Below are 14577 nucleotides of genomic sequence, written 5' to 3'. Positions count from 1 at the left end.
ATTACAGAAAGATGACTCAGTGATTGTGTTTTACTGGAATCCGCAGACCTAGTGGGACACTTACATTATTGATTTTTTCCATTGATAGATTCCTTTTCAGAATGTAAAGAGAGCAATCAGGCATTAATGTATGCATGCAGATTTCATGAGGCTCCCTAACCAGCTGCTCATGAAATAGTAATGTCATTTTTGAATAAGGGAAATGGTGAATCTAGTGGTCATTTTAAGTGCTGTCAAATTGCTTGACAAAAGGTACCTACGTGATACAACGTAAGATGACTTTTTACTGCAGTTCATATTTCAAGCTTGAATTTGTAGTAGCTGGAGCATGATTCCTAAAAAATCCTCAGATGCACTGTAGGCTGTAAATTCCTACTACACTGTAAACAGGATGTGTTGTTTACAGCTGTTTAGATCCACTAAATATTTGTGGATTTGCTTCCTCAGCTGTAGCAGGAACTTACTGCTCATAACTCCCTGCCTTGTTCAATAACTTCCAGTAATTATCATGAAGAAAATGCAATAAATTTATGTAATAGACTGCCCCTTTGCTATAATATACAATGAGAAGCAATCAATGCTCCTTACAATAAGGAGAAGAAATACAACTGTGTTTTATTTTATGGCTTTGGTAATGCAGCTTTGGAAGCCACCAGAGGGAGCGGAGTGAAACTCCGGTGGTCAAATTCCAGCCCCGAAAAACACAGCCCAAGGCTGACATTTTACAAAGTAGCAACACGACGCTGGGTTGCGTACTTCTTAGTAGACTATTTTATTTGTTCACCCATCCAGCAAATACAACGTCCCCATGAACTGCTGTTCTTATTTCATATGCTTAGAAACAGGGAAGCTATATGAATCTCATAAATAACCCTCAAACTTAACCTTTGGCAAAATAATTACAAAAAAGATGATGTAGGGAGATGATAGCAAAATATCTACTTTTGCAGTTACCAACAATAATCTTGGAAAACAAGATAGCTATATTTAATCGCGGTTTTAATATGTAGTTTTACTGTAACTTAAATCAAAGGGCATTTCTGAGACCATCCTAGTTATGCTTAAAGTATAATTACACGCTACATATCTTGGAAAGTAAATGAAAGCCTTTTCCTGGTGATTTGTTATACATTTCTTTTTTTGCCTCTGGCTAAGTGAAGGCCAGGCCTCTGAAGAGTTTCAAGTATAATGCACAGTGAATATAAAACAGTCCATTAATTGGGATAATAGGTCCTGGCATGTAATTGCATTGCTAAGGTACTATGGATAGCTGTTGAGTGAAATGGTATTTATTCAAGGTTGTTAGTCACCCGTGGTAACTTTATTTGTCCACTGATGCTTAAATAAATGCATCATCCATCAGTAAGAATACTTACGAAAAAATTTATAGCAAAAATCATTATCATGTCTCAAATTATAAAAGGAAACAGTATATAAAAATTGCTGAACAGTGGTACAATAAAGCCATGCCATGCTGTGGTTTGCTTGTTTTTCAGCCAGTGGAAAGTAAAATATGGTTGAAAAATTAAGGCTGAATGGGAAGTTTACATGCTTGCAATATTTACCCTAGCCACTGAATATACTAGCTATCTTTAAAAAAATATTTTTTCCTAATACTTCATTCTGAAAGTGTTGTGGAAATTAACATTGTCTAAATAGGAGAAATACATTCAATAATGCATGCAGCACCAACTGAAAAAAAAAAAAAATTAACAGTGTGTTTAAGCCGCATAGATGAGTAAGGCAGCACGTTTTGTTCATGTCATCGTTTTGTTGTTATTTTGCAATGATCACTAATCCCTGAGAAAATAGTGAAAACCAAATAATACATACAGAATAGTAAGACATGCATATTGCTTGATTATGGACAATCTTAAATAAAGCCTAAATAAGACAGAAAAGACCTACAAAGAATTCCCATTGATACTGCCAACAGCTCAGCTCAAAACGCTTTCGTATCTCATGTAGATAAAGAAATTATTATTAAGGATCTGATTTTCAGATAGAGTGCAGCCACATCCTCTTTCATCTTCAGCTACATATGCAAACACTCATTATTTTGACAATCCTACCCTCAAGATCTTATCTCATCATACGTTCCTTCTGAATAGAACTGAATAATATCTAATACACAAGGGATACAGGTTTGCAAACAAGGTTTAAAAGGAGATACATACATTAATTGAAATAATTGTGCCTATGGCTGCAGCAAATGTCTTATTATTCATATTTATAATTTCTAAGTAATTGTTAGCATAGTTTGACTGGGATGATGATGCTTTGTCTGTTGGGTCCAAAAGTATAACCCTTTTGAAAGGGTCACTGCCAGCTTTTTGGGTAGATACAAAGAGAAAACCACCTCTTTTGAGTTTGAAAGAGTAGCATAAGCCTTCTTTGCCGTTCACAGCAATAAATCACAGGTCAGCTTTGGCCATGTCTGATCTCCACACCTCCCACCGACTGCAGGGCCACCGGCCACCTCCCCACCTGCATGGGAGGCTGGACCAGCACCTCAGTCAAAGCCATCCTGTTTGTCAAGTGCCTGAACCTGCCAGATTCGTCCATCTCATGCAGTATAAAGGCCAGCAAATGGAGTAGTTTGATGAGAAAGCAGCCTATTTTAAAAACAGCTTACATTTTTTAACAGTGCAAAAAAGAGTGGTCACAGAACAGTCACTCCTCCTTTCCTAATAGACACATCAAATTTCACAGGAGGCAGGGAAAATTCCACCTAACTTACAGAAGGGGTTATTAGTTACATCTAAATATAAAGCTGATCAGTGAAGCCTGATTCTGCAAACATGTATGCATGCTACTAACTTTAGATATACAAGGTTTTGCAGCAATCTTAGTGAGGTAACTCGTGTTAAATTAACCACATATATATTATGGGCATTAGAACACAGCAGCAATGTCTTTTCCTTGAGATTCACTTTTGAGGACTTCTGGAAGGTGTCAAGTTTTGAAATATCAAATAACATAATATGATTGAACAAAAAGTAGGAGAAAACCCTCCAGTCCTCTCTCAAAGACTGTCTGTCTTCAAAGCAGGATTTACAGCTTTCCCTCTGAGGTCTACACTCCAAACAGGGGCTCTGAACCTCTCTGCATGTTACCTTATTTCCACCTCTCTAGACCATATATTCCCAGATTTATCAACTTCACTGAATGTGCTGCTTTGTTCTATTTTATTCCCTGATTATTTCTATGTTTACAAATTGTACGACCAAAATCAGGAAATTTGGCCTTGTGGTTTTTCTGTATGAACTGGTTTATAAAATAAGTTCAATCTCATATTAAAAGTCCATTTGGACACATTAGCCTTTATTGCTGCTACACAATGAAGCAAGCATTTAATGTGGAATCTGTCAATAAGCATGCATTGACCATTTCTTCCTGACTATTACCTAATTCAATATCTATTTCAACAACACTTAACTTGTGTAATGCTCCAACCCAGAAGCCTCACTTAACACTTAGATCTATTGCATTTAATTTTACACCCCCTGGTCTGTTCAAAAATTGAACAGATTATCCCCCCTGATAATTGATCAAAAATTATCCTGTTAAGCAACTACAACCATCTGCCATTTAAACAATCTCTGTAGTACCACCTGAAATATTTATTGCCTTACATGTTTTAAACCAGATCAATAATTAAAATATTAAAGAGAATGATCCCAACAAAGAAAGCAAAAGGATTCTACTCTTCAACAATCCCCCAAAATGCACTTTCCATGCCCTGCTATTCTGGTTACTTATCAGTATTAACAATCCTAAGCATCCACTCCGTATTCTGACAGGTTATACAAAAATCTGTTGCATGAAACTTTAGTAAAAAGGAAAAGCTTTATTGAAATGGAGAAATACTAAATCTTGCATTTTCTCTTCTTCCATTCACTTGTAAAGAAGTAATCTTATTTGCTTAACGTGATTCACCTTTCAGAAATCCTTGCTTACTCGTGCCCTTTAAGTTATAATTCTCTAAGTGTATCCTTTTGGCAACCGTGAATTAGTATTCTCTGCTAGCATACTGAAAATATTACACTTAACAGGACTCTAATTTTCAACCTTTCATGAATGCTCTCATTTCGAGAACAGTAACTAAATTCACAGTTTTCAGTCTCCTGGAGACTTTTGTATCAAATATGCATTAAAAAATAATAACAGCCTCAACAGTTTATTTTCACTGTCACATATGAAGCATATACATAGTCTGTTTCTATACTTCACCTAATTTTTGTTTGCCTTAACATTTGCTTACTAGGACTTCTTCAAATACTTAATACTTTTCTACATCAGCAATGTTTCACAAAACATTAAAAAAAAACCCTAAAAAACCTCCCAGCAACTCCCCCCATGACCTCAGAGAACACGATAGAAAGAACATTTATTAACTCAACTATCATTATTAAAATTTGTGATAGTCTCTTCAATGTGACACATTCCTCTGGCTTACATAGGCTGTACCAGGCTAAGTGGAGCCCTGACCTGGGCTCCTGCCTGGAGGTAAGAGGAAGAACCGAGAACACCTCTAGCAATTTTTTCCAGGCTACCAGGGTCCTCTTCCAGCATCCAAAAAATGCTGCTGAAGGACTTCTGACACTTCCATTTTGCGTTCAATTCATGCCAGTTTTTAAGCACTTATCCAAGTGTCAGCAATATCTTCCTTCCTTGTGTTTAACCCTTGGTTTTATTTATAAAGATGGATTGTCTGCTTGTGTCTTCATTTTACTAGGCTAAACAAGTAGGTCCTACTATATAACACACTTCAATTTCTTCTCATATGATAGATTCACTGTTCGCTTAATCATTGTAATTGCACTTTTTTCCATCTGTTCTCATTTAAATTCATTTTTCTTCAACAAGGATGACCAGATTTTACCTCCTATTCTAAATAAGATTAATGCCTTCAGTGGCTCTCATTCTTCACTACTTCTTTTGGAAATACTTCGTATAATCTTAATGGACTGTATTTGCCACCACCCCCCCCTTTCTTTTTCAAACGTATCACACAGCTACAGAACTGAATTACCAGAGTAATTCAATACCACTTACAACCAAAAATCTCCCAACGTTTTAATATCAAGTTCTACACATAAAATTTGTTACTTACAGATTTTGAACTTAACATGAGATGTCCTTTGATATAATCACATATCAGTGTTACACTAGGCATCAACTGACACCTGAATTTCAAATCTTAAGTGATATGCCCTTTACAAAGTTTGGCAAAACTTATCTCCTTTCAAAATTCATTTTACTTTTAAAACCATGAAGTTTGAAATATGCCATGAAAGTGAGGGGAAAAATGGCCTTCATACTAGAATTTGGGATCATTCTCCCCATACACCCCCTGCCAATTTCCATTAATTTTCTTCACTTTTGCCCCAATATCCTGCAGCAATACTGTCAGAAAACTAAAGACAAAGCAATAAGGCTCTGTTACCGGTAGATGCAGTCAGAGAAATTTCATCAAGTCAGAGACCAAGTCAAAGCTAGTTAAATATTCTACTTTTTTCTCTCCTTTATTACTATTTTTTTCAACATAATTAGTAACACAACCAGTACCATCAGCTTTGTAGTGAGAAGAATAAATGAAGAGCTGTCATCAGAAAACCGTGGATATTCAATACATGATCTATACAGAGGAGAAATGAAAACTACAGGTTAAAAGCTTCTTTAATTTATTTGCTACATTCAATGAGCAACTTATTTATTAGAAATTTGGGGCAAAAATATTTATTGAAAACCCCAGCCCAGATGTAAGGCCTTAAAATGGTGAAATTCTAAAAGAAAAATATACATACAATCATTATGAGAGCCAACTATGTTTTAGCAATGAAGTAAAACATTTGTTCTAAGCGCTGCTGAATAAATTAGGTTTTTAAAGGAATCTTCAGAAGTGAATCCACATCATAAAAAAGAATCATTCTCTCTATAGGATATTATACCCATATCTTAAAATCTCAGGACTTCTAATTATTTGTCATTGACGTCTATACTATGAAAATACTGGAAGATCACAAATGCATTTCAGGTCCTATTATACGAAACTGTAGTCCACTATGGTCCACTGCCTCTGAGGAATTTCCTATTTAGCCTAAGATATAACGAGAAAAAATGAAAATGGTAGGGTTGTGAAAGAACACAAGTGTACTGTTGTATAGTACCATTAAGTTACTCAACTTGGCTATTTCTGGAATGGAATGACAAAGCAATTAGTATTATTTTTTCTCTCTATTTTTACTGCAATACAGAACATACTCGGTACACATTACTAAAACCTGCTAGATTGTTTCATGTTATAAAAAAGCTTGATCACAAAATAATTAAGAGTGTCTGATCAAAAACTATCACTCAGAAATCACACATAGCTTCTACCCTAGCAAAGCCTGGCTCACGATTCTAGGACTGCATGATCTCCTGGCTGTTCTGTAATTTACATAAACATAAACCACATAAAACTGTTCCAACTACTTTTCCAAATACATGTCTGAACAACTGACATCAGTAATCACAAAAGTAGAAAAGGCTAAAGTAAAATCCAGTGATATGTTCAATCAGGAAGAGAATTTTCATTCATTTGCATATAATTTTCACATTTAATGTTCTGCAACAAGAGTTCACCTTTTGATAGTGTAAAATCACTTCATATTTTTTTGAAACCTGACAAGGAAATAAGTCAATAGCATTCTATAGCATTTCATTAAGGAATACAGTTCTAGAACTCAAATATACAGCATTGCCCCCCTTCCCCCCATTTTCACGTTTGCTAATTTTGGCAGAGTTTTCCATATCCGCACAGGAAAAACAAGTAGACCAGAATTTCTAGGTTCCCCATAAGACATTAAAATTCAGCTAAAGATAGCAATAAAAAGTAATCTTACGCCTTAGACTAACATCTTAAAGATATTGCCTTTCCTACCTCTGTCCTGCTCCAACTTTCATATTACAGTTAAGCATAAAGAGAATAATTCAACTTAGAATTCCCTAACATCAAGTTTAAGCCCAGCTATTAGCAAAGGAAAGCACTTACATAATACGCTTATTGAGATTAAAAAGTACCTATTTCTGAATGTAGAAAACACAGCTTTATGAGGTTTCTCAAGCTAAAATTTGCTTCACTCACAGGAAATCAGGACCAGCTTCTGCTTCCTCTGCTACTAGCTGGAGGCAGCAAGATAGTTCTGGTATGCAAAACATAGGGTTTCTTCTCCTAAAACACATATAGATAAAATGTAAAGGAACCTCAATTGACTTTGCTCAGGCACTTCTCATCACTTAATGATGATTTGCAGTCGTTCAGCACAGCTGATCTCTTCGGGAAGTCAGCAGTGTCTCTTCCACAGAACACTGCTACAAATACAAAATAATATTTGTGTGCTTGGGATTTACTTGTATCATGTAGTAACATTTTTTCTGTGAGAGTTTGCTGGATGCACAAGCAATAATGGACTTATATTGTTTGGGTAGATGTGAAATACTAAGAGGCAGGATCTCTCATTTCAAACAAAATTTCCTCTATTTGACAAGACAGCAAAATACTTTCACTAGTGTATAGAACCATTTTAGTTTAATAAATCCATCACACAACAATAGAATTAGCATACACACATCATCCTGTATAACAATCACTATCAACTGACACATTACAGACTTCTAAACACATTTTTTGAGTTTAACATCAGTGCAGCTGATTGCCAGTTTACAGTTTTAGATGCACGTGTACGTGCGTGAGGTACAAACCCAGAACTCCGCACAAACACCCCCCCACACACACCCTATTGTAACATATATGCAGTGGGTATAAACTGCCTTTAGGGATTAATGTTATCTCTGACTTTTTCTTGGCTGATGTAGAATACGAGAGGGCAGAACTAAAGTGCCTCTGGCCAAGCCTGTGCCCACTGGTGCCTGACAGCTCCAAGAGGAGTGTTTCAGCCAGCAAGTAAAATCTACACCCCACCTGCCCCACCCCATGGTTGTCCAAAACCCAAGGAATAAACACTTGCCCTATATTTCCTTCTATATTCGCTCTATATACAATAACATGACAATGTAGAGAGACTTGATCCAATAACAAGACGTAAGCAGAAATCTCTCGGAATTGTAGAATCACAGAATACCAGGTTGGAAGGGACCTCAAGGATCACCTGGTCCAACCTTTCTTGGCAAAAGCACTGTCTAGACAAGATGGCCCAGCTGAATCTTAAAAGTGTCCGATATTGGGGAAAAGGCAGGAAAAGAACTGAAATGAAAACTGATGTATGTATGTAGATATATGTAGAATTATTTTTTGACTTTGTGTTTTTTTTTTTTATTATTATTACTGATTTCTAGTCTTTGATGGTGCAAGGATACCTGTTTTTTCAGGATACATAGTTATAATAGTACAAAAAAAATAGTAGAGTGTACTATATTCCCCTATCCTGCCTTAAGCATAATGAGAAAGCCTATTTTAAACAGCGCAGGAGCCTGTAAAGAAATTAGTGGTAAGCTTATTTTTAGTAGCAATATTAGCAGTCACTGGAATGCATAATCTGTTTTCCTCTGGTTTTAACAGTTAACTAAAATTCATAAGCATTCTGAAAATCAAACCCACAGTTTATTCAATTAAACTCTACACATAAAAAATATCCATCAGCTGTTGACAGCATGAATTTAGATTGGAAGCAGAATAAATGCAGCATTTCAGATGCTGGCAGGCAGTTCTTTGTACACATGAGGGCAAGCAGCACACTAAAAAGTATTTCAATTTTAGCTACTAGATTTGAGTGAAACCCAAGTAGCTGAGGGAACCCGTTACACATGAGTAGGCCCATTGCAGTTCAGGAGAAGTCAGTGGCACATGTACTCCCGAGTCACTAGGAGAGTAACTTTGATGAGGACAGATATCAGGAAGCTTGGTTTCTGTATAGGAAACTGAAATAACATATTGCCCTGTCCTTTGATACAAGGACACAGAAGCACAGGACAGGTTGTTGGTTTAAAAGAAAAAAAAAAAAAAAGATGGAAAGTCTCGTTTTGTTTCTAAGAATTTTTGCATCATATTAAAAAAGGACATGGGAGCATGGCAAGTAAAAGGCTTAAAGTCAAACTCTGGAATGCAAACTAGGAATTCTCACAAACTCAAAGTATATGGGTATGCTTTTATAAGATCTCATGATTAGGACCATGAACCACCCATGCGAGGTCCTTCCGTCAAGCTACTGTCTCCCTATCCCCAGGCTCTGATATTTCGCATGGCAATCCGAAACAGTGCTCGACAAACTCCCTTTACTTGACAGGTGTAATAGCAGAGCTGAGCAAACTTAAAATACACACTAGTAACATCTAGTATCAGACAACTATTAGAAAATTATATGTTTCTGCTCTGTTACGTATAAGGAACGATCACCAAAAGTGCATGCAGGGTTTGTTATGTTTTGTTCTTTTAATGACAGAGAAACAGAGACACAAACCTGACATAAAAGGACACTGTACATTTTAATTCTGTCACAGCAAACAGTCTGGCCAGCTTTCTTAAGTGTTTGTTAGTCAGCTACTGGTTAGTTAATAAAGTCACCTGCTGATTAAATTTGAATTTAGATAAATTTATTAAATATGTTTTAGATGATTAAGGAGCTGCCTGGATAACACAAATGGATTATGACTAGGACAGTACTAGTAGCTGGCCACATTTTAGAAGCAGTATAAGGAGTATAAAGTGTAGGCTATGTTTGGAAAAAAGAACTATTGCTCTTGCTTTTTTCTTTCAAATTGGCTGGAAAAGAAATCAGAGGGCAGGTCTGTGGCACATCACACTTTTGACGCAAGTATTCGAGGATTTATTTTCACAGAAAGCTGGTGATAGAGTACAAATGTAAGTACATTTTTATTTTGAAATTTAGTTTTTTAGTTTGTGGGTAATTAAACAAGGGTTTTTTTTAAATATTATTATTTTTTAATGAAAGGAAACATAATTTATTTCTCTGTGGCTAGCCCTTTCCTGTGCTGTTGTAGTGGGGGGAACTGTATCTACTTCCCTAAAACACTTGGTATGTTTCTACCACCATCAGTAATAATTTACCAGCAACTTTGTTCTTTCCTTCCATGTCTGCAGAAACTTCCTGAAAAGTCTGAGTAGCAATCTTAGCCCAGTAGTATAATTATTGTTCCTTGCCATGATATATTTAATGTTCTTTTAATAGTAGAACTAGAATATGCACTTAAACAAGTTGATTGTAAAAATTATGTCAGTTTTATTACAGAACGTCTTTCACATGATCATGAAAGGGTTGATTATTTCTGTTTTTTATCCAAAGACCTGTCTCGTGCCTTTTATGTGAGAATATAAGTATATTTAATGTATTTAATCTCATAGTAGTCCTCAAGGTAGCAAAGAATTAACTCCATTTCATGGATGGCAAGCCAAAGTACAGAAGAGATAACACCAGTTTGGTCCAGGTTCCCACAGAAAACCAATGGCACGGTAGGGGCCTGAACTCAGTCTCACAAAGTCCCGGCCTAATGCACTGATCACATTTTTGCCTTTCGGACACCAGAATAACAAAAAGGCATTGGAAAGAAAGCAACATAAAATGTTTTATCAAGTTCTTTCAGGAAGAGTACCTTGTATTTTGAAGGAGGATGTGTTTTACTACTTTTCCTAGAAACCTAACCCTTCTAAATTTTCTTCAGCTATGGATATTATTTTAAAAAATGTATTATTATCCACTGAAAAGCATGTCACTTTTGGTCACACCGACTTCAGCACAGAAAAATCACTAGAAAGCTCTAAGAAAGCTTCAAGATTATCTTTAATTTTCCTGGCTAAAAAGACTTTAGCCCTTCTGTCACCACAGCCTACTGAAATACGTGTGCTCCGAGTCACACGAAGAACCGTCTTCCCCCCCCGCCCCTACCTTGCAAGCGCGTACTCTTGGTGCATCAGTCTCTCAGCACCGTGGATTCGCAGGTCTGAGAAGAGAATCACCAACCCAACGTTGTCTCTTACTTCTTGGGCGACTCTTGGGAAAGCACAACCAGTTCCACGGCATGTTGCAGTCGGGAGCAACAGCTCTGAGGCGAGGTACAGCCAACCGCTCAATGGCAACAGGAGCTGGGCAGCCTAAGGCAGCACAAGTTGCCCATGCCAGTGAAGAGGGAAGCTTCTGAGCCCTGTGTTTCCTTTTCACATCTAGCAAATCTCTTCTGAGCATGTGCAGAAACTTTTCAAAGACTTAGTATTTCACCAAGTACGGATGGATTTTCATAGAAATGGCAAAACACATATTTCTGACACAAAGATTTCCCTCCTCCTGCCAAATTTCAAGCCTCTGCTTTGTAAAATGTAAATCAAAGTGGAGTCAGACCTTCCATTTTCAGAATCTCTTTGAATTTGCCTTGACAGTTTCCTACTCTTTAATGAAATAAAAATGAATCATCTGAGAACTCCTGACCTATACTGCAGGTTTGTTTTGGTTATTAGCTGTTTTTAAGATAACTGGTTTTTGTTTTCTTCATGCAGCCAGTCTGTCAAAATTAAGACACCATTTTTCTAGTTGTATTAATGCAAATATTTCTTAGAGAAGAACATTTAGAAACAGGAAAAAAGAAACCTTCCTACAGCTTTTGTGACAGACTGCTTTCACAATACATTTTTGAGCAAATTGAAAGTAAAATCTTTAAGAAAAAAACCTTCATTTACAAAAAGGCATATTTATGAAAGAACAGACACTCTAAGAAGATTAAATCAAGCGTACATTCATTATGGATAAAGAAAATCTGCCTATACATACATTGAGTAATTAATTCAGAAGGCAAAAGAAAGGGACAAGATACAAAGTCTCTTTGCCTTTGAAATCAAACATTTGGCATAAATAGGATTGCAATGGAAAGGGGATGTAGGGGAAAAACATTCAAGAAATATTAACAAGTAAAAGTATACCAATAGATGTAAGATAACTGAATAGATATAGATACTGAAACATTTACTGAGATGTTCGCTCAAGGGACAAAATTTTTTATTTGGGATAGAAAATAGCAAGATAATTTTCTGTGTTTTTATATTGTATCAGTATTAACTCACATGAATTAAAAACACTACTAAAAGGGAACAGTTAATTGAATAAACCAGTGCTGTTTATTTCCACTTCACATTATAGCAGCATATTCTCTTTGGCTGTAGGAAAAATATTGATACTGAAGAGTCCAACTTTCTTCTAGGTTCGGGAATATGATCAAACAATAAACAAGTATTCTTTCTAGCACTCTATGCTTTTCAGACCACTGAACAACATTAATATTTAATGTATGAAATGGATAAATATCGTTAGGGATCCAAGACAGGTAAAGGTTGTGTTATTTGCCAAAAACCACATAGTAATTTGGAAGCAAATCTAAGCTGCAAATTTGTATATTCTTGTGTCCTTGGTTTGTATGGGTTTTTTTTGTGTATGTATGTGTTTTGCTTTTTATTATTATTATTTGTATATTTTAAATTAAGTTTTATATTTTAGTTCTTGGGGCAGGTCCACTAATTTTCCCTTGGCCTTTAATGTAAATCTACTATAGAGGTATTTGTAAAGAAATTTTCTACTAGACGTCAGCCTGAGACTGTTGAATCTTACTCCTGTCAAGTATCATCCTTCAGCATAAACCTCAGCCTCCCTGCTCTTCTCCTTTCTTTTCTTCACTTCTCCTCTCTTCCATTTCAAAAACAGGAATGATAATTGAAAATACTTTAGATTCTTTTCCCCCTTCTTTTCATACCAACGTATTTACACTGTTAATATCCTTCTACACTGTATTTTCCTCCATAATAATAATAATTTCATTCTTTTACCCCGCTACAGTTAAGTACTTTTGAGCCTAATCTAGCTCCTGTTAAAGTTAATGGATGCCTTGCCATTAACTTAGATGGAAGAAAGATTAGCCTCTAACCTCTCTACCCTCTTTAGTTCTTTCAGGAGAGAATTCAACTCTTAACTCTTTATTCCTTATTTATATAGCTATATCTACATATGGTATGTACCCTCCATTTCCTTTCCAAGTTCTCTCCTAGTTTCTTTCTCCATATTATAAATCTTTCTATGTTTAATTTTTTTTTTTTTAATATTCCAAAAGGCGTATGTGAAAACATGTAAACACATTCATGCCACAGCTATTCATTTCTCTGTGGTCACATATAGACATAGAGAAACTTGTCTGCTAATGCAAGACAGCTCTATTAACTTCTAGGGAATTGCACAGGTACAACCAAGGGCAAAATTTTAGGCTTTAACAGAGCTGGAAGCCACAGTAGAGTAGTTTATGGGAAGTACAACGTAGTAACAGATAACATTACAGTACAGCTTCCCTATCTCTTATGGTATGTATCCATAGCAATTAATATCACAGCTGTCAGATAAAATTGGCCTGGATAAATCATTTTCCCCAATCAATAATCACAGTGGCACGCTCACGCTGCTTCACTCTGTCAGTATACCTTACATAGATAAACCTCTTTTAGCAGGTACTTTAGGGACAGTCTTAGGAATGCGCCAAAGGCATTGGGGTAATCTTGCTGATGTGCAGCACTGACTACAGCGGGCTGAATTCACTTAAGTAAAGTCTCTGGAGTGTGTGTTTGGAAGATCTGGCACTAAAGGTGCTTCAACATACTAGCGGGGTAAAACAAAACTAAAAATATTAAAACAAACTAATAGATTAGAATAGAACCAGTCATGTATGTAAATACCTTTTTTGGAGCTGTAGGGTTTATTATTTCCAGGTGAAGAGGAGCAGTGCTGACCGCTGAGCAGAACTGGACACAATTAAATAATATTAAGAATGATTTTTAGAAATGCACCAAAGTAAGATGGGATGTTTAAGTGTAAGAGTTGCTTTTCTTAATGCATTACTGGGATTTCAGAGAATTTAGACAATAGTTATTTACTCTACTGTGCATGTCATGTGTGGTGGAATATCTACTCTGGCAGTAGCAGTAGGATTTCTAACTGAACACTCAGGTTTCTTATCGCTTTTGTCCTTATATAGCATTTAAGCATCCATAGTTATTCAAGAAATTAAAATTAATTTTTCTTCACTTTAAGAAAATAACAACAATCAGGAAAATTTTTCCTGTATATTTTGTTTACTTGAGCAGGAGCAAAGTTAAAGTATTTACAATTTGCTATTGCTTCTGTTCCCTTTTCTCTTTTATCTGTTGGCATGTCTACATCATAGAAGCCATCATGAAGATGCATGAGTTAGCTTGGCCTAAACCTGTCCATGTTTCCAGATCAATGTGCAGGACTGCGATACCTGGTATAGATACATTTTGGGGTCTACAAAGGCATGGCCACTTAGTTCAGGAGCTCCGCCACGATAATTCCAATTCCAGAGCTGCCTGAGATGTTGACAGGTCAGGCATTTTTGCATGATGATGATATGTATGATGTGTTTATGTCATTCATAGCACAGGAAAATTCTGAAAGTTAAAATTTAAGCTCATATTCACATCACTTTTCATCTGGACTCCCCTATTCTTGAACATAGAAGTCCATATGGAAAGTCACATTAAATAGTTAGAGTGAGCTACTGGGTGAGCTG

Source organism: Harpia harpyja, chromosome 18, assembly GCF_026419915.1.
Source record: "Harpia harpyja isolate bHarHar1 chromosome 18, bHarHar1 primary haplotype, whole genome shotgun sequence".
Taxonomy (NCBI): Eukaryota; Metazoa; Chordata; class Aves; order Accipitriformes; family Accipitridae; genus Harpia; species Harpia harpyja.
Note: the sequence above shows the minus strand (reverse complement) of the source record.